This window comes from Chiloscyllium plagiosum, unplaced genomic scaffold, assembly GCF_037043375.1.
Source record: "Chiloscyllium plagiosum isolate Xiang-an unplaced genomic scaffold, Cpla_swu_hap1 HiC_scaffold_1, whole genome shotgun sequence".
Classification (NCBI taxonomy): domain Eukaryota; kingdom Metazoa; phylum Chordata; class Chondrichthyes; order Orectolobiformes; family Hemiscylliidae; genus Chiloscyllium; species Chiloscyllium plagiosum.
In genome coordinates this window covers 122,910,176-122,928,091 of record NW_028270139.1, presented here as the reverse complement: position 1 = coordinate 122,928,091, position 17,916 = coordinate 122,910,176, and the positions used below count along the sequence as shown (strand labels likewise).

Here is a 17,916-nt window from a genome sequence, read left to right as displayed (position 1 = left end):
GATCAGGAAAGGATTACTTCAGTGGCCTTTGGTTTCATTAGGAATGTTTAGAATAGTTTTGTGCAAAGATGGCAAAGTGTTTGTGATCTTTTGCTGCAGGGTTGTTTAGAATGACCAAGCATTGCCCAGCAGGAAGGGAGGTGGGGCAGAGGCAGAGAAATGGGGAGGGTTAGCATGGAGAGACTGAAGGAAGGATCGTGACGAGTATTATGAGAAGAATTTCAAAGGGATCAAGAACTAGCAAGGTAAGGTAAACTGGGTAAGTATTTCTTGAGTGCGGCGGCAGAGTAATTTAGCTTTTCAACAAAAAACTGTATCCCAATGGATGATGTAAGAGATGTAGGAAAGATAGACCAGAGAAATTAATTAGTAGAAAATTGATAGTGAGTTGAGGGGACACTGGTTCAACCGTGCGAGAAGTACATTTAGGACTCACATCAGGAAACTTTTCACTCTGTGCTTAATTTGGAGTCTTCTTGTCTGGTGTTAATGGAGAAATAATGGTCTCAAAATTGAGTCAATAACCTCAATAATACCATCTTGAAAGGATGATTTTGACTGGACCAGTGTTGGACTGGGGTGTACGAAGTTAAAAATCACACAACACCAGATTGTAATCCAACAGGTTTAATTGGAAGTACACTAGCTTTCAGAGCACCGCTCCTTCATCAGGTGGCTGTGGAGGACACAATTGTAATGCATAGAATTTATAGCAAAATGGATTAATGCAGTTTTTAAGCAAAGTAACACTGTAAGTACAAATTCACCCCACAAAACGTATATATGTGCATGCATGTGGGTTTGTGGGTGTGTGGGGTGGGGGTTTCTGAGTGTCTGTGAGAGAGAGTGTATATATATATATATGTGTGTGTGTGAGTGTAAAGGGATCTATGTCTGTGAGAGGGTGCATGTGTGAATGTGGGAGTGTGTGTGTCTGTACATTTGTATGACTCCATGTACACTCTCTCACAGACACTCACAACCCCCATCCCAGACAGACACACACATACATACAGATATGTTTTGTGGGGTGAATTTGTACTTGCAGTTCCATTGTACTTTGCTCAATCTATGAATCTATGTAAGATTCTGTTAACTCACTTTTTAGATTAGAATCCGTCTAAACATTATGGCACAGACAACAGAACACAGGGGCTAACACCTTCAACATCTTATCGGGCCGGACACCAATTGTTACAATTAAACAGAATGTAATTTATCATATGAAAGAAGTGAAACTATCATGGTCATTCTCACACATGAGAGAATTAACAAACAATCAAGGTACTTTTTAGTGTATAATTTCAGTTACATTACACTGTAAACTTTTGCTATAAATTCTGTGCCTTACAATTGTGTCCTCCACAACCACCTGAGAAAGGAGCGGTGCTCCAAAAGCTAGTGCTTCCAGTCAAACCTGTTGAAATATAACCTGGTGTTGTGTGATTTTTACTCTTGAAAGGAGCTTGTTGGCAACTATCTAAAGCACCTTATGTGATTTCAGGTATTTATGTCATAGGAGCTGGATTGATATTTTAAGTAGAAACTATTGCAACCTGACCAATTTCTGTTCCCTGTTAAAATTGGAACTCAACTGATCAGTGATGTTGATAGTGTTTGGTGTCCATTATTCAATGAAATTAAAAACAAAGTGTTGGAGATACTTGCCAGGTCTGGCAGCATGTGTGGAGAGAGAAGCAGCATTAATGTATTGTCTTCAATTACTCTTCTTTCAAACTGAAAGGAGCTGAAAAATGATGGTTTTTATACTGTTGACAAAGGAGGAAGATGAATGAGTGCAACAAATCGCAAGGGTGTCATGAATAATGGTAGCAAAAGGAGGTTTCGCGATGAAAATGCAATGGTAAGTGTGAGCAGTAGAAAAATACGTGAGCCCTGCTATAGGCAAATTCATGCAAACAAGACATGGTGATGGGGAAAGGGGATGTCATCAAAATGGAGGATAGTTCTTAAACTCAATGCTGAGTTCTGAAGCAAGTAAAGTGCCTATGTGAATGAGCGAGTGCTGATTTTCTTTGGAACATTCCAACCTGAATCTGACCTTTCAGTGTTACCTTTCCAAGAAATGCTCCATTTCCATCCCTGGGTCTGCTTCAGTATTCTAGCAAAGCTCAAGATAAGCTTGGAAATGGGTCTGCACTTTCTGGTTAGACGCTGTACCTGTATACCTACCCTATAATTTTTGGGACTCACTGACTTCAACAGCTTCAGAGCTAAAACACTGGCCCCCATTTTAATTGCAACACACCCACACCTCACCATGTATGGGTTTTATCCCAGCATAGCTGATCAATTTACGCACCAAAGATTTAACACCTATTTGTCACAACTAGCACGCCTTTACTACCATAAGCACTCCCATTGTCTTTTGCACTGGTCATCCTCCCCCTTTGTCAATAATATAAAAACCATCAAGAGCAAAAATGGAAGTTGCTGGAAATTCAATAGCCAGAGACTTTTCCCCAGGGCAGGATTGACTGGTACGAAAAGTCATAGTTTGAAGATATTAGGAGGAAGGTATAAAGGAGACATCAGGGGTAAGTTCTTTATGCAGAGAGTTGTGAATGCATGGAATATGTTGCCAGCTGAGGTGGTGGAAGCGAAGTCATTGGGGACATTTAAGCGACTGCTGGACATGCACATGGATAGCAGTGAGTTGAGGGGTACTATATTTTGCATTAGGATTACATCTCGGCACAACATCATGGGCCTAAGGGCCTGTTCTGTGCTGTGTTTTTCTGTGTTCTATGCTCAGCAGGTTTTGTTTTAATAAAATAGGTAATTAATGGTATATAAAAGCAAAATGCTGTGAATGCTGGAGATCTGAACTAAGAAGTACTAGAAACAATAATTGACCAGGCCTTAGAATTCCTACAATGCAGAAACAGGCCATTTAGCTCATCGAAGCCACACCTACCCTCCGAAGAGTATCTCACCCAGACCCACCCCCACCCTATCACTGTAGCCCTGCATTTCCCATTGCTAACCCACCTCAGCTGCACATCCCTGTACACTATCGGCCATTTAGCATGGCCAATCCACCTAAGCTGCGCACTTTTGCACTGTGCAAGGAAACTGGAGCACCTGGACAAAGCCCACGCAGATACATTAACTTTGATTTGTCTTTATAGGTGCTGTTAAAAACACAACACCAGGTTAAAGTCCAACAGGTTTATTTGGAAGTACTTTTGATTTTCGCATAAAAACGACCCTTTCTCAGTCCCCTTCAATTCCGAAGTAGAGTCATTGGACTCAAAACATGAACTCTTTCTTTCTACACAGATGTTGCTGATTTGCTTTTCTTCAAATGCGAGGTGCTGTGGGGTTAGGGATGGGGGCAGGGGGAGAGAAACAGGCACAAGAGGAGCCATCATGGCTGAGACAGCACACCTGCAGAGACAACACCACCCAGAAAGAAGTCTGTAGTTCAGTGGTTAACACTGCTGCCTCACAGAGCCAGGGACCTGGATTCAATTCCATCCTTGGATGAATATTTGTGTGGAGTCAGCACATTCTCCCTTTGTCTGCGTAGGTGTCTTCTGGGTGGTCCAATTTCCTCCCACAGTCCAAAGGTGTTTTTGATAAGGGATAGCATTACAGCTGAACTGAGGGGAGGACATTCCCAGAAATACATCCAGGGAAGTTATTTGGGTGGAACTGAGAAATAAGAAGGGCACGATCACCTTATTGGAATTGTATTATAGACCTCCTAATAGTCAGCGGGAAGTTGAGAAACAAATTTGTAAGGAGATCTCAGCTATCTGTAAGAATAATAGGGTAGTTATGGTAGGGGATTTTAACTTTCCAAATATAGACTGGGACTGCCATAATGTTAAGGGTTAAGATGGAGAGGAATTTCTTAAGTGTGTACAAGAAAATTTTCAGATTCATTATGTAGATGTACTTACTAGAGAAGGTGCAAAACATGACCGACTCTTGGGAAATAAGGCAGGGTGACTGAGGTGTCAGTGGGGGAGCACTTTGGGGCCAGCGACCATAATTCTGTTTGTTATAAAATAGTAATGGAAAAAGATAGACCACATTGAAAAATTGGAGGAAGGTTAATTTGGTATTAGGCAAGAACTTTCAAAAGCTGATTGGGGCAGATGTTCGCAGGTAAATGGACAGCTGGAAAATGGGAATCCTTCAGAAATGAGATAACAAGAATCCAGAGACAGCATATTCTTGATAGGGTGAAAGGAAAGGCTGGTAGGTGCAGGGAATGCTGAAGACTAGAAAAATTGAGGGTTTGGTTAAGCAAAAGGAGGAATCATATGTAAGGTATAGACAGGAGAGATTGAGTGAACCCTTAGATTATAAAGGCAGTAGGAATATACTTAAGAGGGAAATCAGGAGGGCAAAAAGGGGATATGAGATAGCTTTGGCAAATAGAATTAAGGAGAATCCAAAGGGTTTTTACAAATACATTAAGGACAAAAGGGTAACTAGAGAGAGAATAGTGCCCCTCAAAAATCAACAAACTTACCTTTGTATGGAGCTGCAGGACTTGGGGAAGATACTAAATGAGTATTTTGCATCAGTGTTTACTGTGGAGAAGGACATTTAAGATATAGAATGTGGGGAGATAGATGGTGACATCTTGAAAAATGTCCATGTTACAGAGGAGGAAGTGCTGGATGTCTTGAAATGCATAAAATTGTTTAAATCCCCAGGACGTGATCAGGTGTACCCTAGGATCCTGTGGGAAGCTAGGGAAGTGATTGCTGAGCCCCTTCCTGAGATATTTATATCATCGATAGTGATGGGTGAGGTGCCGGAAGACTGGAGGTTGGCAAACGTGGTGCCACTATTCAAGAAGAGTGGTAAGGACAAGCCAGGGAACTGTAGAACAGTGAGCCTGACGTGAGTGGTGGGCAAGTTGTTGGAGGGAATCCTGAGGGATAGGATGTACATCTATTTGGAAAGGCAAGGACTAGGGATAGTCAACATGGCTTTGTTTGTGGGAAGACATGTCTCACAAACTTGTTTGAGTATTTTGAAGAAGTAACAAAGAGGATTGATGAGGACAGAATGGTAGATGTGACCTATATGGACTTCAATAAGGCGTTCGATAAGGTTCCCCATGGGAGACTGGTTAGCAAGGTTAGATCTCATAGAATACAGGGAGGACTAGTCATTTGGATACAGAACTGGCTCAAAGGTAGAAGACAGACGGTGGTGGTGGAAGGTTGTTTTTCAGACTGGAGGCCTGTGACCAGTGGAGTGCCACAAAGATCAGTGTGGGTCCACTACTTTTTGTAATATGTAAATGATTTGGATCTGAGCATAAGAGGTACAATTAGTAAGTTTGCAGATGACACCAAAATTGGAGGTGTAGTGGACAGTGAAGAAGGTTACCTCAGATTACAATGGGATCTTGACCAGATGAGCCAATGGTCTGAGAAGTGGCAAATGGAGTTTAATTTAGATAAATGTGAGGTGTTGCATTTTGGGAAAGCAAATCTTAGCAGGATTTATACACTTAATTATAAGGTCCTAGGGAGTGTTACTGAACCGAAAGACCTTGGAGTGCAGGTTCATAGCTCCTTGAAAGTAGAATCGCAGGTAGATAGGATAGTGAAGAAGGCATTTGGTATGCTTTCCTTTATTGGTCAGAGTATTGAGTACAGCAGTTGGGAGGTCATGTTGCGTCTGTGCAGAACATTGGTTAGGCCAGTTTTGGAATATTGTATGCAATTCTGGCATCTTTCATATTGGAAGGATGTTTTGAAACTTGAAAGAGTTCAGAAAAGATTTACAAGGATGTGGCCAGGGTTGGAGGATTTGAGCTATAGGGAGAGGCTGAACAGGCTGGGGCTGTTTTCCCTAGTGTGTTGGAGGCTGAGGGGTGACCTTATAGAGGTTTACAAAATCATGAGGGGCATGGACAGGATAAATAGACAAAGTCTTTTCCCTGGGGTGGGGGAGTCCAGAACTAGAGGGCATAGGTGAAGGGTGAGAGGGGAAAGACATAAAAGGGATCTAAGCGGCAATTTTTTCACACAGAGGGTGGTGTGTGTATGGGATGAGCTGTCAGAGGAAGTGGTGGAGGCTAGTACAATTGCAACATTTAAAAGGCATTTAGATGGGTATATGAATAGGAAGGGTTTGGAGGGATATGGACTGGGTGCTGCCAAGTAGGACCACATTAGGTTGGGATATCTGGTTGGCATGGACAAGCTGGACCTAAGGGTCTGTTTCCATAGCGGGTTTTGCGAAGACTTGTAGCTCAGGTTGAGGTTTTGGTCTGTTTCCATGCTGTACATCTCTATGACTATGACTCTGTGCAGCTTCGATGGATTGGTCATGCAAAATTGCTGATACTGTTCAGGGATGTGCAGGATGTTACTGATTAAGGATGATCAGCCATAATCATATTGAATGGTGGTGCAGGCTCGAAGGGCAGAATGGCCTACTCCTGCACCTATTGTCTATTGTTAGGTGGTTTAGCCATGGTAAATGCAGGGCTATAGGGATAGAGTGGGAGTGGGTCTGGATGGGATACTCTTCGGAGGGTAAGTGATGCTTTGATGGGCCGAATGGTCTGTTTCTGCAGTGCAGGAAATCTATGGCCTGCTCAAGTGCTGTTTCCACTACTTTCTTTACTTCGTTCAGATCGCCAGCATCCATTGCGTTTTGCTTCTACATTCCATTAATTACCTGTTTTATTAAACAGTGTCATGGGATTTTCTAGCCATGTAAGCTAGCAGACAGTGCCCTAATTTGATATCTCAATAAGAGAGACAGCATACTTTTTCATCTAGCATTGAATTCTCAAACTAGATTATGTCTGGAATAGGGTTGAATTGATAACCTTCTGAGTCATAATATGGAGGACGGCCAAATGAGTCAAGCTGACAACTGGAAACATTCAGAAGAGCCCTGACCACATTAGCATTGATTAAAATAAAAATATGTTATTATTGATCTGATAGCTTATTAAATAGGTCCACAAATAAGTTGCAATGGAGTATATCACTGATCTCTCGGAGCATTTCAACCTTTCCAAAAGTTTGAGCATTGTCGATCATTTGTATTGCAGGGAATTAACTTTTTGTTTGGACAGTTTGCATTCTTTGTATTGAAATTTGGAAATACAGAATACAATGTCTGGAAGGATTGAAAATACTTTGTCATCTTTCTAGCAGTTGTAGGTTGTTCTGCAACTTACTAAAAGATATTTCGCATTAGGTTGTAGGCCTGTGCCTTCTCTTTCCTATTTATCTTATCTCCTTAACCTTAGTAACTCTTTTTGTTAACTTTACTCTGTCTCTCTCTCTCTCTCTCTCTCTCTGCCAGGTTTACTGTAGTTTCTTAAACATGAAAAGAACTAATAAAGCTAGCACAACAAAATTAGAATATTATAGAGAAAGACAAGGCACAGTTTGAGTATCATCCTTTCCCATGAGTTTGTTTATAATGAAAAGAAAAAGAACATCATTTATTAAAAGCCCAAAATATGACAGCAGACACCAGTAATAAACAGTAGGTCAAAGATATCTTGAGAGAAAAAAGGTGTTGATATTTGAAGCTCAAAACCTGAAAAGGTTTTTTTTTGTAGCTAATGATAGCTGTCCACTGATGAAGTGTAATGTGAAGCAACATAAATACCTCGAGAAGGCAGGGCCATATGAAGCAAAATCTGAGTGAAAAGAGAAATTTGTGTTCAACACTGAAGGATATTCTGTATCAAACAAAAAAATGTTTATTCTCTCTGTTCATGTTAGGCGTTTCTTGCATTTTTCTGTTTTGTCATAGTTCCAGCATCTACAGTAGTTTGCTAATTGTTTATCAGTATCTGATTCTATTATCACTGCATAACATCAGCACTGTTTGCAAATTCAAAGACACAACTGGTTCCCACATGACACCTACGTTAATATGAATGTAAATGATAATACTCTGAGGCTGTGCCCTCAGTTCCTACTGTCTCCTGCTAGTTGGAACATCTTCTTCACTTCCACTTTATCCAGATCTCTCAGCATTCTGTAAATTGCAATGAAATCCCCTTTCATCTTTCTAAACTCCATCAAGGACCCAGAGTCCTCAACTGCTCCACATGTGACAAGTGCCGCATCATTCTTGAAAACATCGTCTGGACCCGACCAACATCAGGGCCTAAAACTCTTCGTAATATTCCAATTGCAGTCTAACCAGAGCCTTATACAGCCTCAGCAGTACATCCCTGCTCTTCTTGAAATGAGTGCTAACATTGTATTTTCCTTCCTAACTGCCAACTGAACCTGCATGTTAACCTTAAGGGAATCCTCAACTAGGACTCCAAAGTCCCTTTATGCTTCTAAAGCCTTTCCCCATTTAGAAAATAGTCTGTGTTTCCATTCTTCCTACCAAAGTGCATAACCTCACACTTTGCCACATTGTACTCCATCTGCCACTTCTTTGCCCGCTCTCCTAACCTGTCTAAGTCCTTCTGCAGCCTCCCCATTTCCTCAGCCCTCAACACTACCTGTTTCTCCACCGATCTTTGTGTCATCTGCAAACCGAGCAACAAGGGGCATGGATAGGATAAATACGCAGAGTCTTTTCCCTGTGGTCCGGGAGTCCAAAACTAGAGGGCATAGGCTTAGGGTGATAGGGGAAAGATATAAAAGAGACCTGAGGGGCAACTTTTTCATGCAGAGGGTGGTGCGTGTATGGAATGAGCTGCCAGAGGAAGTGGTGGAGGCTGGTACAATTGCAATATTTAAGAGGCATCTGGATGGGTATATGAATAGGAAGGGTTTGGAGAGATATGGGCCGGGTGCTGGCAGGTGGGACTAGATTGGGGTGGGATATCTGGTCGGCATGGATGGGTTGGACCGAAGGGTCTGTTTCCATGCTGTACATCTCTATGACTCTAATACCATCAGTGCCTTTATTCAGATTGTTAATGCATAACATGAATAGTTGTGGTCCCAATGCTGACCCTTGCAGAACTCCACTAGTCACTGGCTATCATCCTGAAAAGATCCCTTTATTCCAACCGGCAGTCTTCTGTCTTCTGTCTTTTGGCAGTCAGCCGTTCCTCTATCCATGCCATTTAATGGGCTTCCACAGCTCTCCACCAGATGAAAATGATGTGCTGTGTAAACTGATTTCCTAACACATTCTCAGCAGGAGCAGGTGCACATTTTGTGCACTGTATTCCCAAAAGTGGGCATTTGTGCACCAATACATGCACATTTGTGCACTAAAGGGAGGTGCTGGCCTACTGTTGTTATAGCTGGATTATCAGTCCAGAGACCAAAATAATGTTGTAGGGACTTGGGTTCAAATTTTGCCATGGCAGATGGCAGCATTTTAATTCAATAAAAATCTGGAATTAAGAGTCTAATGATGACCACAGATCCATTGTTAATTGTTGAAAAAACCCATCTAGTTCACTAATGTTCTTTAGGGAAAGGAGCTGCCGTCCTTACTGTCTCACCTACATGTGACTCCAGGCCCACAGCAATGTGTTTGACTCTTAAATGCCATCTAGGCAATTAGGGCTGTGCAAAAATTGCAGACCTAACCAGCAATGCCCTCATCCCATGAAAGATTAGAAGAAACGAAAATTCATCCTTTTGATCTTAGAAGTAACTGTGCAGGTTTTAGGGAGGGAGCCTGATATAGTTAGGCAAAAGTGAGGACTGCAGATGCTGGAAATCAAAGTCTAGATCAGAGTGGTGCTGGAAAAGCACAGCAGGTCAGGCAGCATTCGAGGAGCAGGAAAATCGATGTTTCACGCAAAAGCCCTTCATCAGGACTGAAGGCAAGGAGCCTCCAGAGTGGAGAGAAAAATGGGAGGGGGGGTGAGGCTGGGGAGAAGGTAGCAAAGAGTAGAGAGAGACTCACTGAGATTCTTGTGGAGAGAGGAGGAGAACTTCTTCAAGGTAGGCATCCTTGCAAGAGGATTCACAGTAAGGTTAAAATCAACTAGGTAAAAGTGAGGACTGCAGATGCTGGAAATCAAAGTCTAGATCAGAGTGGTGCTGGAAAAGCACAGCCAGTCAGGCAGCATCTGAGGAGCAGGAAAATCGACATTTCAGGCAAAAGCTCTTCATCAGGACTGAAGGCAGGGAGCCTCCAGGGTGGAGAGACTCTAACCTAGACTCTGATTTCCAGCATCTGCAGTCCTCACTTTTGCCTGGTTGATTTTAACCTTACTACGAATCCTCTTGCAAGGATGCCTACCTTGAAGAAGTTCTCCTCCTCTCTCCACATGAATCTCAGTGAGTCTCTCTCTACTCTTTGCTACCTTCTCCCCAGCCCCACCCTGCTCCCATTTTTCTCTCCACCCTGAAGGCCTCCTGCCTTCAGTCCTGATGAAGGGCTTTTGCCCGAAATGTTGATTTTCCTGATATAGTTAGCTGATCTGGCCGGTATATAATCCCAGTTTCACTTCAATGTGGTTTGCTTTTAATTAAACTCCAGAGTAGCCTGACATGCCAGTTAATTCCAACAAATTGCTTGCAGTGGTTCCAGTTCCAACATTTTCACCAGGCATTTTAAGGTGGTCATTAAGCATCACCCTTACCATTGAGAACCACATTCTGAGAATAAGAAATAGAGTATATTTAGGTTTGTGATTAATTACACAAAGGTTTCAAGGTTTCGGTTTGTTTGCACTTCAGTTGAAATGTGCAAGGTTTAATTGAAACCAACACCAAAGCAGATTCTTATTGTTGAATTTTGGTCTGAGCTAAGTATGGTGTTTCTGTATTTTGAGCATATGCAGACTGGATATAAAACTTTGCTCTGTTTGTTGATGCCATGACATTGCTATGGAGGAAATAGAAGAGCCTGGCTGATGATTTCATGATATTATCATCAATACATGCAGCTTCCACAGAGTATAGCACAGCTTGCTGAGCCTGGGAGGCGGGTGTCAGTTGAGAACATTCACTTTAAGAAAATAAAATGTCCCAGCAGGTAATCTAACACTGATAGGTTTTTGATTCTTGCCACAACTGTTCAAATCAATAAGTGGTGATAATTTTGTATACCTCCAACTTTTTGTTTTACAAATTTAATACTTTTTGATAAGTATTATCAATATTGCATTCCCTAAAGAATTACACAGTTAAGTACTCCACACTGTGTGTTGAGGATGATTGACAAAATGCTTTGAGCCAAGCTGTTTTATGTATTTTAGTCTTTCCTTCCATTTAATAGAACTTTCAGAACCTTGTATTTTAACAAAGATATGTTCAATTAAGTTTACCTTTGTCTTCTTTCAAGGCAACTGAATATGGTTAGCAACATCTGGATATATAAGGACAATATGGATAGTTAATGAAGGTATTTTGGTTAGAGATAGTTAGGATTGATTCGCTGAAATTTATATCAGGTGGCTCCCTCGTTACAACACCAATGGCCCTTACTAGTTAAACAGTATCAACCCTTCCCATCTCCAATACATTTTTAAACCATTAAACTCAAAATATTAGAAGAAAATTTAAACAGCATGCAGTATTCTGAGGGTTGACAATTCCAAGTTGAGAAGGTGTCTAGTAAATTAGGATACTAATAAGTTAGAATGCTGTGTGGTTTGTTGGAGATGCAAAATTTGGAATGAGAAGGTATCTGACAAACTATCTCAACAGGTTTTCACCTTTGATTTCAAAATGGATGACATTTTGTCTGCTTCCATGATAAGTTCTTGAAGTTGCAAGGAAATTTGATTGAGATATTCAAGATCATGACAGGCTAGGATAGAGTGAAGAGGGACAAACTGTTTCTGTTTGTGGGGTAGTTGAGCACTAGAGGACACCAGTTTCTCCAATGTATCAGTTTAAGTGAAGTCCCTCATCCAGGAAACCATTCTCATAAAAACGTTTTGCATCTTTTAATGTACTTTCATCCTTCCTGCAGTGCAGTGCCTAGATTTAAACACACTCCTTCAATTGAAGTCAAAGTGTTTTTATACAGATCTATCTAACTTCCTTGCTTTTATACTTTTCCTTCATTTAGAAAGCTCATGTTCATGTATGCTTTATTAACTGCTTTCCAAACCTGTCCTGTAATTCTCAATGACTTGTGCACGTACATCCCCAGTTCTATCTGCTGCTCCATCCCATTTTGAATTATATCCTTTATTTTGTACTGGCTATCCTTATTGTTCCTACCAAAATGTAACACTTCACACTTAGGATTTAAATAACTGCTCACCAGATACTCTGCAATCTGCTGCTTCCCTGGTGTTGACTTTCTTTTATAGGGAAGTCAAGTTTAAATTCATTGTAAAATTTGAAAGACTTTCTTGTTAGTATTCCTCTTCAATTTTGTCCTTATTCCTCTAGATCTGATTAATTAACTGAAGATGGACTGTGATTGTATATTGAAATATTCAATTAGCTTTAATTTTAATAGTCATTCATTGATCTCATCTTTCCTATTGATTAATTTAAACTAAAAGTTTCTGTGTACTCGTGTGGCACAATTTTACAGTTTCCCTTATATCAGTCCAGATCTGCAGGTTAGGTGAACTCGCCATCCTAAATTGTCCATAGTGTTCAGGGATATGTAGGTTAGGTGCATTAGTCAGGGGAAATGTAAAAGTAATAGGGTGGGGGAATGGGTCTGGGTGGGTTGCTCTTCGGAGGGTCGGTGTGGACTTGTTGGGCCAAATGGCCTGTTCCACACTGTAGAGATTCTATGATTCTGTGACCTCTCCAGAGAGATGGTTTCCATTCAAGAGCCACCCTTGCTGCCACTTTTACCCTGACCTCCTGCCAGCTGCTACTCACAGAGGAGAGGCGATGATTTAGTGGTATTATCGCTAGATGATTAATTCAACTAACGATCTGAGGACTTGGGTTTGAATCCCGCCATGTCACATGGTGGAATTTGAATTCAATAAAAAATATTTGGAATTAAGAATCCAGGGGAGTCCAGAAATAGAGGGCATAGGTTTAGGGTGAGAGGCGAAAACTTTAAAAGGGACTTAAGGGGCAACCTTTTCACGCAGAGGGTGGTGCATCTATGGAATGAGCTGCCAGAGGAAGTGGTGGAGGCTGGAATATTTAATTTCAATATTTAAAAGGCATCTGGATTGGTACATGGATAGGAAGGTTTTAGAAAGATATGGGCCAAGTGCTGGCAAATGCAACTTGGATAGGTTGGCATGGATGAGTTGGACCGAAGGGTCTGTTTCTGAGCTGTGCATCTCTATGACTCTGTGACTCTATTGATGGCCATGTAGCCATTGTCGATTGTTGGAAAAACCCATCTGGTTCACTAATGGAAGGAAATCTGCCATTTTCACCTGGTCTGGCCTACATGTGACTCCAGACATACAGCAAAATGGTTGTCTCTCAGTTGCCCTCTGAATTGGCGGAGCAAGTTGTACCAATCGCTAGAAAGTCTCAAAGTACTGAAGCCAGACAGATCACCTGTAATTGACCTAGGCACTGGAAAAGGCAACGGCAGAAACAGCCTTATGTACCCTGCACAACCCTCCTTACTAACATCTGGGGGCTCGTGCCAAAATTGACATAGCAATAGTCACGGAATCATATCTTATAGACAATGTCCCGGGCACCATCACCATCTGCCACATTGGCAGGTCAGAACCCAGCAGAGGAGGCAGCATGGTGGTATATAGTAAAGAGGAAGTTGCCCTTGGAATCCTCAATGTTGACTTCAGACCTCATGAAGTCTTCTGGCTTCAGGGACAGACAATGGTCTAATGTATTATCACTGGACAGTTAATTCACAGACCAAGGTATTTTTGAGAAGATTTGTAACTTAGGTTGATGATAAGTATGGAAGTTAGCTCTCTGAGCTTGAAGGTTAGTTTTCAGACATTTTGTCACTATACTAGGTAACATCATCAGTGAGAGTCTCCAGTGAAGCACTCGTGATATGTCCCGCCTCTCTATTTATAGGTCTTGGTTTCTTAAGGTGGGTGGTGTTATTTCTGTTTATTTTTCAAGGAAAGGTGGGTAGGATCTAAATTGATGTGTTTATTGCAGGAGTTCTGGTTAGAATGTCATACCTCTAAGAATTCTCGTGCGTATCTTTGTTTCACCTGTCCTACAATATGTGTGTATTGTTCCAGTGAAAGGGGTGTCCTTCTTTGTCTGTATGTATAGAAACTAATGATAGTGGGTCATTACTTTTGGTGGTCAGCTGGTGTTCATTATTTCAACAAGCTACATCACACTGCAGCACTCAAGAACTACAAAGAGCAGAAGAAAAATATCTAACTGATGTTTTCAAGAAAAATGGGGACTCAATAAACACAATCCGCCGATTCCTCAGAAACAAACCCAAACAAGCAGACACAACGCAACTAAAAACGATAGCCACAATACCTTACATCAAAGATACGTCAGAAATGACTTCCAGACTACTCAGACCCCTTGGCATCCTGGTAGTCCACAAGCCTACGAACACACTGAAACAGAGACTAATGAACATGAAGGATCCATTAGATACCACCAGCAAATCTAACGTCATTTACAAGATACCATTCAAGAACTGTAAAAAACACTACATTGAACAAACTAGCAGGAAACTTGCCAGCAGGATGCATGAACACCAACTGGCCACCAAAAGACATGACCCACTATCAACCAGTTTCTATACATACAGATAAAGAAGGACACCACTTTGACTGAGACAACACCCAGCCTTGGACAGGCGAAACAAATACACGCACGAGAATTCTTAGACGCGTGGCATTCTAATCAGAACTCCACCAACAGACACATCTATTTAGATCCCATCTACCTTCCCTTGAAAAAAAGAACCGGAAATGACAACACCCACCTTAAGAGACCAAGGCCTATAAATAGAGAGGTAGGACGTACCACCAGCGCTGATGATGTTACCTCGTATGGTGACAAGACGTCTGAAAACAAGCATTCAAGCTCAGTGAGCCAACTTATACACCATGGTAATGTTCTGGGGACCCATGACTGATGGTGGAATTTGAATATGATAATAATCTAGAGTTAAGAGTCTAACGATAACCATGAATTCATTGCCGATTGCCAGAAATACTCATCTGGTCCGCTCATGCCCTTTAGGGGAGAAACTGTCATCCTTACCTGGTTTGGTGTCCATGTGACTCCAGCCCCAAGCAATGTGGTTGACTCTTAACTGCCCTCAGGCCAATTAGGGATGGGCAATAAATGCTGGCTGAGCTGGTGAAGACCTCACCCAGTGAATGAATTTAGAAAAGGTTAAACATCGGCAAGGAAACCTCCTGCTGATTACCACATACCATCCTCCCTCAGTTGATGAATTGGTACGCCTCCACATTGAACAACATTTAGAGGAAATATTGAGGAGATAGGGAGAGTTCAATGTAAATGAAAAAAAATAAATACATGAGTGGAGAGAGACAGCTCTAATGGTTGCTATGTTTACTGCAAAAGAGGAGGCCAGCACAGGGGATGATAGAGGAGATTTTAAGAGCGAGTTTTGAGAAGATTTGTAGCTCGGGTTGAGGTTCTGGATGTAGGTTTGCTTGCTGAGCTGGAAGGTTTGTTTTCATGAAAACAAGAGATATAAGAGAATTTTCGATAACCTCAAATTTTTCTTGGAGTGTAGGATGGGAAACCAGTCAGAGGTGGCTTAGCGGTGAAGGGCTATTCCTGATGAAGGGCTTTTGCCTGAAATGTCGATTTTACTACTCCTCGGATGCTGCCTGAACTGCTGTGCTTTTCCAGCACCACTAATCCAGAATTAGCTTGGTCAAGTCCAGAGTTAATAAATAGTGGTTTCAACAACAGATGAGGCAAAGCTGTGAATGGAATGAGGCATCTTTACTGATGGTGGAAGCACATGGTCAGACACTCGCTGTGGGGTTAAACGTGACAGAGGTTATAAACAAACTGGTTTAGCATCAAACTTGATGAAACCTGGAATCATGATGAAATTTAATTGGTTATTTAAGCTTGATCTTATAAATATGCAATTGTTTCCTTCTATCATTTTTTCTTTTATTATCTTAAGGGATGTCAGCATTGCTTCCAAAGATACCATTTGTTGCCTGCCTCTCATCACCCTTGAACTCAGTGGCTCGCTAGGCTATTTTGAAGGGCAGTTAAAATTCAACTACATTTCTATGTACCAGGAGTCACATACTCCAACCCAGGTAAAATTGACAGATTTCCTTCCCGAAAGCGTAGTTGTGAACCAAATGAGTTTTTACAGTAGTTGATAATGGTCATCATGATTCCAATTATTGAGACTAGCTTTACATTCCGGATTCATTAACTGAAGACAAATTCCACCAGCTGCGCAGTCTAATTAGAACCCATGTCCTCAAGAGCATTATCCTGGAGTTCTAGATTCCCTGGTGTGGCATTACTGCTATGCAAACATTTCTTAATTGCACCATCTAGTCCTACGTTCATATTACTGATTCTTATCATTTCTAGCTGACTTACATCTGCATAAGAGTATACTGAGGAGAGGGATGAAGAAGGGGGCATCCTGCCTCGCTTCATCCCACCTCAAACTCAGATCACTGAATTGAAGGTCATTGTCCTTGCACCTTCTGGGACAGGGGTCTGCATCAGGGCCGGGTAACCAGGTCCCCTGTCTCTATTGATCCCACTGTGCTTGGGTCAATGGAGGGGCTCCTATGCTTGGGTTGAGGGCCAGGGGCCCAGACTAGCAGCAGCACCAAGACCGTGCTTTCTGTTCTTGCCCTTGTGACCTTGGACAGAGAGTTCCCAATGAAATGCCACAGTTGACAATGGAGCTATTCGGTGCAATGGAAGAAAGTTCTTGTTTCTGACAAAGGCAGAGGCTTCAAACTACGGTGAAACTTGTGAATAGAACTGAAAAGATCAGAGGGACTTCTCACCAGTTAAATGATTTTATGACATTCCTGAGCAATCACAATTGGTCAGCAATGTGTAGTGGTAACTGGGGCAGAAGAACAGAAATAACATAAGAATGTGCTCATGGTGCCAGCCTTTACCTCCAGCAAATACAAAGTGGTGACTAACTGTAATCTTATCAGGAAGAATGGAGTTATTTTGCACTAAATGTGTAAATGACCTTTGTCAGTATGTCTCTTATATTTGTAACTTTTGGATGCAATGCTTCTGGCCCTTCAGATGCTGACCCAGACACTCTAGAGTAGGCTTATTATTTTTGATATTTGTTTTCCTAATATTGTCGATAATTGCATTCACCTCCATTTGTATTCTTAATTATCTCCAGATTTAGAGACTATAATTGTACAAAAAGTGCATTATTTCCACAAACCAAATTGTAGATTTTTTTATTGCTTTTTATCAGATTTTTTAAAACTATTTTCTTCTGAGAAACTGGAATTGAAAGTTAAGTGCAGCCTGCCTGCCGTCTTGCTGTGAAATTATATATGTCCTTGTAGCGATTCAACATTTGACCTTGATTGAAGAGCATATCATGTGTTTGATTCAGATTTCTGGCAGACAATGTTGGAGAAGCCCAGCGGGTCTGGAGGGAAAAATAAGACTTTCTTCAGGACAGAACCTCAATTCTGTGTGTTTGTACCTGAATGGAATGGGTCGCTAGTCCATGTGACAAGGCAATTAAAAGTCAACCATGAGGGTTGCTGTGGTTTGGAATGGCATGTAGGCCAGAGCTTGTTCCCTAAAATCGACATTAGTAAGCCAGATGGGATTTTATAATAATCATTGGCATTACTATTGAGACTAGCTTCTAATTAATTAACTTTAAATCAGCTGCGTTGGTGGGATTTGAACCTGTGCTCTCAGGACATTAGTTTGGGCCTCTGGTTTACTAGCCCCATGATATGACCACTATGCCATTGTTATATCCATAAGGCTCTGACAAGACAGGCTTGATCAGCTCACTCTTACTTCTGTCCCTCTGTTGTCAATGTTCTGTACTTTTGAAGATGGCCACTTCATGGAGATATAACCAACAACCTTAGCATGTTGC

At 41.5% G+C, this 17,916-nt stretch overlaps 1 protein-coding gene across 9 annotated transcripts in view; it reads left to right on the top strand.

Moving 5' to 3' along the window:
- znf532 (zinc finger protein 532) overlaps positions 1–17,916 on the top strand; it is a 222,107-nt gene that overhangs the window by 159,424 nt on the left and 44,767 nt on the right. The gene's annotated exons all lie outside the window — the stretch shown is intronic.